General features: G+C 40.8%; 1 pseudogene; it reads left to right on the top strand.

The window, feature by feature from the left end:
- Positions 1–4,123: 4,123 nt before the first annotated feature.
- Positions 4,124–8,108, top strand: LOC129064641 (E3 ubiquitin-protein ligase TRIM13-like; annotated as a pseudogene).
- The last annotated feature ends 2,429 nt before the right edge of the window (positions 8,109–10,537 follow it).

Here is a 10,537-nt window from a genome sequence, read left to right as displayed (position 1 = left end):
AATTATCTCAGCACTGCCTAACCTTAACCCTAACTCTAACCATGACGAGCTCCTTCCATTCTTTTAATCCTGTCAGCAACCCCAGGAAGTGAGACTCAATTTCATTGACACTCAGGTAGACTTAGTAACTTGCTCTAAGATTCAGATCCATCACAGCTATTAAACAGCTGAGCTAGGTCTGTCTGAATCTAAAGTCAATGGTTTAGCCTTAAAGCTATATTCAAGTGCTTTTAGAGCCATGAATAATTTATAAGTTCAATACATTTTTAGAGGGTTGTTATTGAAGTGGGCCACGGTAAGCACTAACTTTGTTATTCGCCATGGATCCCTCACAGGAGCTGAGGAAACCAAGACTAATTTGTAAAGGGAGTTGAAATGGTGGATGGACGTAATGCCAGGCAGAAGCGAAAACCTTGGTTCCTGATGGCTCCTGATTAGTAGTTCTCAAACGATAGTGTGCACACAAATCAAGGATGGGAGTCAGCCTTAAAAGATCAGATTCCAGGCCGCATCCTCAGAAATTCTGATTCATTAGGTCTGGGTCAGACCTGGAAAACTGAATTTTTAAAAAGTTCCTGAGGAGGTCCTGATACAGAGGGTCAGCACAGAGCATTGGAGGAGGACTCCTCCGAGGGGCTGCAGGGAGGCCTCCACATGGCCGTTTGCGGGGTGCTTCTGGGACGTTACAGAGCTAGACATTTCTGGGACACAATGTGTCTCCACAAATCGTGTGTCACAGAACCAAAATGTTAGGCAGATTCTGAAGTTGCTGTACTGGCACCGCGTTTCATCAAAAAGGCTAATTCAATGTTGGTAGTTACAAAGTCCACTATGTTCAGGGCACAGTGATCAGAGTTGAAATAAGTTGTAGAAAATGTACACATTTATCTATTTTCATAACTTTTTTATTGATTGATTTTTTTTCTTTAGAGAGAGAGAGAGGGAGAGAAACATTAATTTGTTTTTCCATTTATTGATGGAAAGCATTGTTTGCTTCTTGTACGTGCGCTGACCAGAGATCACACCTGCAACCTTGGCGTATCGGGACAGTGCTCTTCCCAACTGAGCGACCCTGCTCGGGCCCATCTTTATTTTTCAAGAACCCATGGAACATTGGCAAAAATTGACCTCTTGTGAGGATCCCAAAAAGTCTCAATAAGTAACAAAGAATCTATACCATACAGAACATTCTCTGTTCACAAAGAAGAAAAATTAAAGATCAATTCTAATATAATGCCCCCGAATTCCCTTTCCTTATATTTTTTTAAGAGGTGGTGAGGCAAAGATAATAATGGCTAGAACTCATATCAGTTAAGTTTCGCCAGTCCAAACATAACTTAGATCCAATTAATGAGAAAGTCCTGATCACACCGGCTCTAACGCTCTGTAAGGCGGCCCCCTCCCAAGGCTGCCCAGTGATTCAGGCTGCTGTTAATGCCCCGTGGGACCTTGACTGCCCCAGGCTTTGCTGCTACTTTGCTGAGCATGGCTGTCTTCCCAACACTAAAGCTGCCCCAAGGTCAGAGGTAGCGGGAGAGGAATGAGGTAGTGGGGAGGAGGCTCTGGGCAGAGGGGTGCCAGAAAATACCCGCCTCCCCCCACCAGAGCCTTACCCAGACTTCTGTAAGCCCTATAAGGGTGTCCACTAGGCACTGTGTTTTCTGGAGTCTGGGCACCAGAAAACTTCTTTCTTCCTCAAACCATAAATGCAGAGGCCTGAATGCCTATCTGTGGGAAACAGGGACAGTGCCAGGAAAGTCCTAATGTCCAGAAACAACAAATTTGAGGGTATTGGAGGGAGAGAAGAGGGAGGAGTGGGGCACCCCCAACATGGGACATGGAAATCCACTCGATATGCCATTACTCATAAGTAAAGTCAGATGGGGAAGAGAAACAAAATCGAACTTGTGGAAAAGGAAGTGTACTGTTCCACTAACAAACAAAGCTAAAAAATAAACACACACACACAGAATAAAACTATTTAAAAACTATAGGGTATCCTTCAACTGGCTTCCATCTTTTTCATATCTTAGAGCAGCCTCCTTAAGCCTAAAATGAATTTTATCATTTAATTCAGCCATTTAATTTAGATTATCAATCTTGAGACATTAAATCATAGAAAAGTTACAACATTTCTTGAGAAAATATTTAAAATAAGATTTTTGGGGGACACATGAAAGTTCCATTCAGATTGTAGGACAACTTATTGTGCTATGTGTAGTTTAAAATTTTAGTCTCAAAACTTTGAAAACATACAAAGGTAGTATTTCTCTAGAAAATTCCCCCAAATACCTCTCTGAGTGTTTTGAATTTGATTAGTTTTGAGAGGTCTTACTTGATTAAATAAATCATATATAGACTTTTTAATATGGAAAAATGAGCTCCCTCCAAGTTCTCATAAAGAAGTTAGTGCTAATATTTGACACTAAAGGAAAGCATTTTTTTCCACAAAAGGCTGCAATTCCAAACTTGCTAACATAGGTTTAATATGCTGTTTGAATGCCTGTGATTTTAATGTATTTGTTTATGCAAATATGCTAGATGCAACTGATGTTTGGATCTATAATGTAAATTTTGTATCTTTTTTGAGGTATCTTCAGTTAATTGAATTTATTAAAGAGAAATTTCACCAAGCCTCTAAGCACACACATATTAATTTGCCTGCAATGTGACCCTGAAGCTGCAAGAGCCTTGAACTTCCCATCCCAGGGTTCCTTGAGAACTGTGCTCACTCTTGTAATGACCAATTGAAAAGAAGAATTACAGCTCCTTGGTGAGTCAACCAGAGGCCTGAACTCAGAACCTGGCCTTATTTGGCGTACCTGCTTCGTTAAGTCACACATATAGCTAATTCAATTTCTGCTCAGGGAGACTCACTGTTTGTTGTTTTGTTTTGTTTCGAGTGATTGTAGTTCTTTCTTGCCTAGAAAGCAATAAAGTCAGTTTTAGTTTTCTTCATCATTGGTGGTATTTTGATTGGACAGATTCAAAGAGTTTTTGAAAAATAAACTTGATAAGTACTGCATATCTTCCATGAAATTAAATATTTAATGTACCCCGATAAAGTGATATTGTGTAGATTGTGTAGATGACATATGTCAATCTTTTGCTCACTTCTCACTCCACAGAAGAGAAATTTATGTTTGTATAATAGCTTTTTAAGAATGCTTTACCTTGGTATAATGCACTGTGTTGCAATGAAAGAAAACTATAATATCATCAGATATATTATCCAACAGACTTAGAAAGTACAGATATTTCTCAATCCAAAATTTTATTTTCTCTTCAAAAATAGAGACAATTGTGGCTATGTAGTCATTCCTAGGACTGGAGCAACAAATTACCATAAGATAAGTGGCTTAGATCAACCAAAGTTTTTTCTCTCACGTTTCTGGAGGTAAGAAGTCTGAACTCAAGGGGTCAGCAGGGTTCGCTCCTTGTAGGGGAGCTGAGGGAGAATCTGTTCCAGGCCTCTCTTCTGCCTTCTTATGGCCAGCAATCTTTAGTATTCTTCTGTTGGTGGCAGCATAACTTCAGTCTCTGCCTCTGTCTTCACAGGACCTTCTTCCCCATCTCTGTATGTTCAAATCTCTCTCTCCTTACTCTTAGAAAAACACCAGTCATTTGACTTAGGGCCCGCCCTAAATCTTCGGTGCTTAATATACGTGTAACCAGAATCTTCACGCTGTGTAGAGGGCTGGGGAGAGAAAGACAGAAGAAATATTTAAAGAAGTAATTCTTAAAGTTTCTCCAAATTTGATAAAAAATATAAATTCAGAAATTCAAGTATAAGAAACACCAAGCACAAGAAACATGAAGAAAAACATACTAAAATACAACAAATGGTTTGTTACCAACAAATGGAAGTACTAAAAAGCTTTGAGGACAGAACACTTTAAAACAGGATTAAAAAAACAGTGGGGGATATATATATATATATATTCATTCTACCTGGGTTTATAATCAGATTAACAAGAGAAAAGCAAATTTTAATACATGCACATGGGGAATTCACATTAGCATGAAAATTCCAAAGACAGTGAGGCAACATTGGGTATGTATGGCATTTTGGACATAAGAGAAAATGGTAGAGGGAACAAGGTATTAGAGTTTAGACGTGAGAATGGGCAATTTGCAGGTGGAGGAAGAACAGAAAACACATGGCAGGCAAATTCTTGCAAGGAAATTCAGAAACAATGGGACACAGTGGGTACTTGGCATACAAACCCCGGCCTGAAGCCCTCCCATTTACCATACTACATTCAAATTAGGCTAGGGTGAGCATCCTAAATTTCCCTTCTTGGAATAGATATTTCCATCTGAATCTCTTAGGCAGGAAGGAGGAGGGTCCAAGTTTCTTTCTGAGTCTGTTTCTTTTTTTTTTTTTTTAACTTTTTAAAAAAATTTTTTTATTGTATTTTTTCCATTACCATTTATCCACCTTATACCATTCTCCACCCTAAAAATCACCACACTGTTGTCCATGTTCATGAGTCCTTTTTCCTTTTTGCTTGATCCCTCCGCCCCTTAAACTGATCCCCAGAGTCTTTGTTTCTTAATAAACAGCTTAAAATCAGTATCGCAAAAAGCAGCTTCAGGATGGCAAAACTTGGGTCCTTTTGTAACAGGGTACAGAGCATGGGTCCCCTGATAATAGGGGAACACCCCCACAATCCTGCCTTCAGGGTGCCCACAGGGTGAAAAGTACAGCATTTAAGACACATTACATAACAAAGGCAGGTTAACAGCTGCACCTCCCTGAAGGGAAGATCTGCTGGAGGATGCAAAATTGTGTATGTGACTGTGAGAATGTGCACTTGGCAAAGTGACTCCTGACGTAGCCAGGAGGGGAAGCTCATACAGCGCCTGCGTGAGCTGAAGGGGGCAGATCCTCCCTGGATGCCCACACGTCGCTGGGAACCCTTGCCCTGACTAAACATGGCAGCCGAAAGAGGGTCAAAGACACTGGGGAGCTGACAAAAATGGCAGACACTAATGCACCATAGGAGGGGCTGATGTTAGATCACACATGTAGTAGAGTGAGGGGAGACAAATGTGCATGGCCTTCACACCCTTGTTGAAGAAAAACGGCCACATAGGAAACCTGACAAGCTCAGGGGAGGCCTGCGTGGCAGCCTTACAAACTCAGAGACCTAACGCAGCCACATAGGATGGTCTGAAATTAAAACTTTCCAATTAAAAGCAGTTCATGGTGGGTAGTCATGCCCTAGGCCAGTATTTTTCCCTAACAAAAGTCAGTCTTTACCTTAACCGAGCCTCTCTATTCTCTTTTTGCATCTATAGTAACATACATTTGGAATGTCAAATTTCCTTTTTCCAGACAGTTCAAAGCACCAGGAGGAGATAACAAATCCCGTCATAGTTACTCTTATCACATTAATTGTTGACTCAACTATCCCTACTCACCTGTGTAAAAGTGTCTATCATTTTACTTTTCATCCAATCCGAGAGGTTCTCAACCCCTACCTTTGCTTCTTCCCACCTCCCTAATCCACTCCCAGTGGATTTCCTGTAACTCCCTTATGTCTCCTCCTTTGATTTTAATGTATAAATTAAGGTGCTAAACTGCCATTTTCTGGAGCATTTCTCAATCCACTGAGATTTTGCTTCCTGGCAATTGTCATCAGTTTGGCTCAAATAAACTCACAAAAATTCTCTGCAGGTTTGAATATTTCTTACATTGACACCTTCACATGCACATAAAGGCAAAACTTGGATTTGGGGCTGGAATTCACCCGATTTCAGTAACGCAGGGAACCTCAAAAAGACATTCAGTTAAAAATGCACTGAGTACACAAGTTGGCACTTGTGTCCTCCCCTCAGATACCTGAAAGAAGCAAAGCGTATCTTTTTTTGTATCCACGCTTTTGCAGTCCAGTCCTCAAAAAATTCCCACAGATAACATTTTAAGTAATATAAAGAATCGTTTTTGAAAATCACAGACACATGAGGAAATAAGCCATCATGGGTAACAGAACAAAGAAATAATAGACTACAGAATAAAACTTACAAAGCTTTAGTTATTGGAGTGTTTATCAGATACAGATTCTCAAATATGTTTCATGTGTTTAAAAAGAAAGAAAAGAGGTTATCATAAATGTGATGAAGGAACAAGAGACAGTCAAAATAATCTGATAGGCATGAGAAAGAACAGAACTTCTAGAAAAGGACAACAAGGACAACATACTAATTGAAATTAGAAACTACAAGTATGGCTTAGATATAATGGAATGAAGTATAATGAAATAATGATTAGAACAACGATTTAGAATGTACCACAAAGATGAAGGGAACGAATATTGATTTTAAGCTCTTTATTAAGAAACAAAAAACTCAGAAAGTACCTTTGACCCTTCCCTCTTTCCTGCCCAGAAGATGAAGATAGAAAATCCTGCTTCAGGAAGGAATCTTAGGATGCACCCCAGCCTAATTTGAATTAAGTATGGTAAATGGAAGCGCTAGATACCCAGTATCCCAAAGTTTTTGAGTTGCCTAGCAAGGATTTTTTTGCCATGTGTGTGCCACTCTTCCTTAACTACTTATAAATCTAAATCACCACTCTCACTTTTGTAATCTAAGACTTCAGTGCCCTTTTTGTCACCTGGACCTTGTTTCTGCGCTTTCTGGGCGTGCGCGCAGCGCCCCACCCCCACCGCGCCCCAGCAGAAGCCGGGAACCTCCCACTTCTGGGCTCACGGTGGCAGTTGGAGACACCGGAAGAGCGCCTGCTTCCCCTCACCAGCTCCCTCTCCCGAGGAAAGCAGCCTCCTTTGATTTTGTGTTCATCGAGGGCAGGATGAGGGGACAGATTCCTTTGCTCTGGGAAAAGGCAACCCTGCCGAATACACCTGCTTTCAGGGACGGAAGATGTGATGAAACAGCCTGAAGAGCGTAGGGCCCAATTTGTGGCAGTCTGTTTGATGATCCTCAAGTTTTGATTGCTCGCACAACTTTTGCAAAACATGCTTAGACGGGACCTTGGGAATGCGCGGACTCCACTGTGGAGGTCGGCTCCACTCAAGCGCCACGCCTGCCGGAAGGAGGCTTCGGCTTCCGGAGTCAATAGCCTGCTGGTTAATCACTCCCGGAAGGGCATCGTGGAGAAGTGTAACAAGATCAACATCTCTCCCAACAAGCCAGTGTGCAAGGCACACATGGGGCAGCCTCTCAACATTTTCTGCCTGACCGATGCGCAGCTGATCTGCGGGATCTGCGCTACCCAAGGGGACCACCCCAGACACGTCTTCTGTTCCGTTGAAGACGCCTATGCTCGGGAAAGGGCTGCCTTCCAGTCTCTCTTCCAGAGCTTTGAGACCTGGCGCCAGGGAGGTGCGCTTTCTCACTTGAATGCCTTGAAAACTAGCAAAAGGGAATATTTACAGTTACTGACGAAAGAGGCAGATAAAGTGGAGGAGTTTTTTGAGAAGTTACAACACACCTTAGAGCAAAAGAAGATTGAAATCCTGTCCGACTTTCAGACCATGAAGCTTGCAGTTATGCAAGCCTGTGACCTGGAGATCAACACACTCAACACCATCCTGAAGGAACAACAAACGGCCTTTAACTTTGCCGAGGCCTTCAAAGACGTGTCAGAACCAATCGCATTTCTGCAACAGATGCAGGAGTTCAGGGAAAAAGTAAAAGTACTCAGGGAAACTCCTTTACCTCCCTCTAATTTGCCCGTGAGCCCTTTAATGAAGAGTTTTGATAAAAGTCAGTGGGAAAACGTAAAACTAGCAGATGTGGATAAACTTTCTTTGCCTCAAGTCACTGGCAAGATTCCCTGGAGCTTTTACCAGTTATTTGCTGTAGTCACTCTGCTTGGTCTTCTCATTTTCTTTGGTCCTACAGTAGTTCTAGAATGGCCTTTATTTGATGAATTCTCAACCTGGAAAGACCATATTCCACGCTTCATATCTGACTAAATCACCTGATTTTGTACAACAATCGGTTTTTTACTGGGAACAGGTGACAGAGGGTTTTCCATTTTCAGTGGAAGATTCAAGAATTTTACTTTGGTGGTGCTGAATAATGTGGCAGAACTTGTGTGCAAATATAAACTCTTAAAATCTGTTTCAAGTGCATAATTCTCTTTTTTGTTTAGACATTTGTTAGAGAACAGAGTGGTAGTTCAGATTTGATCAAAGATTCCAGTCAGATACTTAAATAAAAGTATTCTTTTCAAAAATAGTGTTTTACACATGTTCAAATTGGGTAGCATAAAGATAAAAGTGAAATTTACTATACAGTGCTGAACCCTCCTTCCTTTTTAAAGAGTGCTTTTGAAATAAGCATCTTACCCCCTAACATTGATTGCATTTATGCTATGTAAAAAAGAGGAGAGAGCACATGGTCTAATATTGTATTGAGGTGATCTAATAATGATTATTTACTTTAAATATGTAATAAGACTACTCTTGAAAAAAAAAGAAAACCACACCACGAAGAAAATGCAAGACACCAAAGAAAAAGTCTCAAAAGCAAGCCAGTAGAAAAGACAGATCACATGCAAAGACATCACATTCAGACTGAATGTAAGTCAGAAGGTGGAAGGACATCGAAGTGCTTAGAGAAAACTAGCCAACTTAGAATTGTGAACCCCATAGCAGTATCCTTCAAAATCATGGTGAAATAAACATTTTTAACGAAGAGATAACAAAGCCTAGGAGTTAACTAAGAGACCCTCACTATAGCAAATTCTAAAGGTTGCGCTTAAGAAATAGGAAAGTGATCATGTAAGATCAGAGGTGAAAGAAGATACAATGAGTAAAGAAAATCATAAACATGTGGGTTGAGGTAACCAAATGTTATCTTGATTTCTGAGTTCTTTGATCCTCCCTTAAATGCTGTGCCCAAGGCAAGTGCCTCATTCACTTTACCATGCCTTTTGGAAGGGTGTCATTATTTAATGTAATACTTGACTCCACATTTTCACCACGGTACCCTCTGCCTCATCCTTGTGTGTGTCAAATTCCCTTTGGTTCAATATCTCAAGAGAATGAAACTCCAGTTATAACCATGCAGAAACTTTATTTTCTTTAATCTGGCTTTTTATTTTGACTGTTTTCCCCTTACGACTCAAATTGACCTCACACAGCACCCTGACTCACCCACCTCCCTCTTCCTTACTTATCAGGCCCTCAGTACAGTGAGGTCCTGGTCAGCATCCAGTGGTCTTAAGAATAAGATCCTGGGTCTATTGACTACCAAGACAGAATTTTCAACCAAATTAAAAGTATCTCAGTTGTGTTTTATCTCCTGACCTAGGAAAGCAGAACAATCTTACTGAGCAAATTTTTGTGAAATCAGACAGACCGACTCCATGGCTCACATCAAAACCAGATCCAGTGATCAATTACTACCTACCCTAGACCCAACCAATCAGTAGAGACCACAACCCTAAGTCCTTTAGTCTCCATGACTAATGGTTTTGAAATCCCTTTATAATCCATCCCCTGAAAGCCGCTGGGGAGCCAGGTCTTTGAGCATTAGCTCACCTGTGACTCTGGGTATGGCACCATCTCCTTAATTAATAAATTCTTACTTTCTTGGCTGCAAACTCCTCTTTGTGTCTCACTGGCCTTTGAGGCATGCAGGGAAATGGACCCATTCAGTCAGATAACAGTGTTTTTGCTTAGAGAAAAGGCAATCTGTTGTGTAGTACCTGTTTTACTGACATTACAAAATTGTCCTGCCTTTATCCTTGCAGGCACCCCTCATTTCACGGATGTCTCATGCCTCTAATATCTGACATTTCTGGAATTCAGAAATTGGCTTAGGTTTCAGCTTTCTTGGGTTCATTAATTCAGTTGTCACTCATCCATCCCTTTTTTGTCTTCCAAAATGTTGTCTTTTTTCCCATCATTTTGTCCTTATGAATGTATTGTTTTTAATCCCCTTTTCTAGTATTTTAATGAAGTTTCAGTCGGCTAAGAGGCATTCTTCCAATCCACCACATTTAACTAGAAGTCTGTCTCCTGTGACTCTCTCCTAGGAGAAAGAACAATTTTCCCAGGGTTCCCCCTTCATCTCAAGTATGAGAACTAATTAGCACTTCCAGTCCTACGCCAATCACAGGCAAGAAAAATGAAACTACCATGCTGATTCAGAGCCCAGTCATCTGGAGTGGAATGGACATTTAAGACCAACCACAGCATTCACCCTCAAGAACCTTAATAGGGCATAGAAATTCAAACTCCTTACCCAAATAATAAGATAACCTCCTACAGGAAGTGGTCATATTTGGTAACTCTTTATACTTTCAGCAGTAGTATATTTATTTGACTGAGGGAATGATATATTACATAAATACATGTGGAGATTATGTTTATACATAAAACAGTGAGATGGTAAGGGCAAGAAAATAATGAAAGTTACCCATTCAGACAACACCTGGAATCATGGGAGGAGAAAAGCTGTAGAGCCTGTGCTTACACTGCCTGAATCCTGCTGGGCTAACTAGTGACCCTTTCTTTTTCTGTGTAAATGTTACGGAAAGCCAGACTCAAGACACGAT

The sequence above is a fragment of the Pteronotus mesoamericanus genome, unplaced genomic scaffold (genome assembly GCF_021234165.1).
Source record: "Pteronotus mesoamericanus isolate MK-2021 breed Mesoamerican mustached bat unplaced genomic scaffold, CSHL_Meso_final contig_169, whole genome shotgun sequence".
Lineage (NCBI taxonomy): Eukaryota > Metazoa > Chordata > Mammalia > Chiroptera > Mormoopidae > Pteronotus > Pteronotus mesoamericanus.
Note: the sequence above shows the minus strand (reverse complement) of the source record. Positions and strands in the feature narration are given on the sequence as shown.